The sequence below is a fragment of the Microtus ochrogaster genome, unplaced genomic scaffold (assembly GCF_000317375.1).
Source record: "Microtus ochrogaster isolate Prairie Vole_2 unplaced genomic scaffold, MicOch1.0 UNK44, whole genome shotgun sequence".
In the NCBI taxonomy this organism is placed as follows: domain Eukaryota; kingdom Metazoa; phylum Chordata; class Mammalia; order Rodentia; family Cricetidae; genus Microtus; species Microtus ochrogaster.
In genome coordinates this window covers 1,871,606-1,873,505 of record NW_004949142.1, presented here as the reverse complement: position 1 = coordinate 1,873,505, position 1,900 = coordinate 1,871,606, and the positions used below count along the sequence as shown (strand labels likewise).

At 47.2% G+C, this 1,900-nt stretch overlaps 1 protein-coding gene across 4 annotated transcripts in view; it reads right to left on the bottom strand.

The window, feature by feature from the left end:
* The window catches only part of Gjc1 (gap junction protein gamma 1), a 25,889-nt gene that overhangs the window by 22,744 nt on the left and 1,245 nt on the right, over positions 1-1,900 (bottom strand). The window contains exons 1-2 of one of the 4 annotated variants that reach the window (XM_013354421.2): positions 1,521-1,762; positions 626-820 (exon numbers count right to left, since the gene is read on the bottom strand). The exons of 1 other annotated variant lie outside the window; for it this stretch is intronic. The gene's annotated coding sequence lies outside the window, so the exon portion shown is untranslated. Of the gene's footprint in view, positions 1-625; positions 821-1,185; positions 1,763-1,900 lie in introns of those variants that run through there. 2 more of the 4 variants (XM_026790177.1, XM_026790178.1) reach the window with 2 other exon arrangements.

Genomic DNA, 1,900 nt, shown 5'->3' with positions numbered 1-1,900 from the left:
AAAAAAAAAAAAAAAAGAGTTCGAGGCCAGCCTGATCTAGAGTGATTTCCAGGACTATACAGAGAAACCCTGTCTTGAAAAACAAAAACACCAACAAAACACACTGAGAGGGAAAAGATGGTACACATCTTTGTTTACTCAACGCTGAGCTCTGTGTCACACAAGGACTTAACCAGGGGAAAAATCTGCTGGGGCTGAGGGTCTGGCTCAGTGACAGGGGAACCTGCATGCTTAGCATAAGTCTCCAGCATCACAAAAGTTTGTTGAATGAGCCACCAGTGGCGGTACACACCTATAACCCCATCACCTGGAGGGTCAGGCTAGAGTTCAAAGCCAGCCTGGGATGTGTACCAAGTTCCAGATCAACTGGAACTGCATACAAGTTCCTGCTTCAAAGAGAATAAAAAGTAAAATGTTATCTTTAATGAGATCATCTCATGCTCGCACCTAGGAAAACCCTTTTGGGTAAAGACATTCCACAGGTCTGAAAGATAAACCATGGCGTGCTGACAGTCAACTCCAGACTGTGAAGTATGTATGTAGCCAGCACTGAACACCTTGCTCAGTTGCTAGAATGACACCAATGGCTGAGACCATGACAAATAGACACATTTATAAAACTTACACTGCCTGTTTTCTCTCCAAAATGCCCTTTGCCGACAGTACTCTGCACCGAAGATCTGGGTAACGGATTGGTTTAACAAAGCTTTTCACCCTTCACCCAGAAGAGTCCGCTCGAGTTTCTAGCATACTGCCATTACACAGCCCTTCAGAAACTCAAAGTAACTGCACACAAACCCCTGCTTACACCAAAAGAAACCTGCAAATTAAAAAAAAAATTCACAATTAATTTAGTTGGGAGCTAAGCAATTTAGGTAGGAGCTACGCAATTAAGTTTGTGGGGCTTTTTTTGTTTCTTTTTGCTTTTCATTCTTGCTCTGAAAAATTCCTACCAACTGTTTACAGAGGGAAGGATTTGATTCCAAGATTACATCATTAATTCTCTTCCTACAGATACTCACGTATCTGTAATACATGATTTCTGCTTAACAGAGAATTAAAATCTTTCCTTTGTATAGCTTTGTACAGCGCTTTCACATATATCCACTTACAAGGATGCACACAAAAACAAGGACTTTCAGACTTAAGACACACAGAAAATATCTTATCCAGAACTTTGTCTACCTTGATTTCCTCGATTTCACCGAGTTTGATGAGAACCAAACACAAGCAGGAGCACAATGAATTCTGCAGCACTGCCAATTCTCGAGGACCGAAAGTATCCGAAAATATCAGATGATAAAAACCCAACTCATCCACTCCGCAGAAGAAAAGCAATCCCAAATATATATCGCTAAGGGTCAGGGGGCGGGAGACCCCCAAATTCTAAATACAAATCACATAAATCACTTCAACTCAAAAACTCCAACCGCAGCAGCCAGCCCAATCACAGCATTAGCGCCTCCCCTCTATTTTCAATCTGGAGACTCAACGAAGAACAATTAAAAAAAAATACAAACCAACAGAGCTCCAAAGTTTTACGAAGTAAGGATAAAGTCGTCTCAAGTAAAGAAAAGGCGTCCAACAAGAGGCGACGAGTCGGGTCCTCCCGCCAGCCCCTCTCCCGCGGCGCAGCGCTCAAACCGAACCTCCAGTAAAAACCTCCGACGGAGCCGGAGGAGCCGCCGGACCCCGCAGCACGCCACGGAGGAGCGGCCGCCGTCGCCAGACAAAGACCAGCCCGCCCAGCGCCGGCCCCGCCGGGCCCCCAACCGCCCGAGGAGTTGCGGGAGTGCCGCCGCCCGCTCCCGGCCCGCCCGAGCCGTTTCCCTCCCAATTTGGGAACCGCGCGCCTGGGGACAAAGAGGGCGGGCGCGCCGGGGGCGGCGGCGGGACGCGG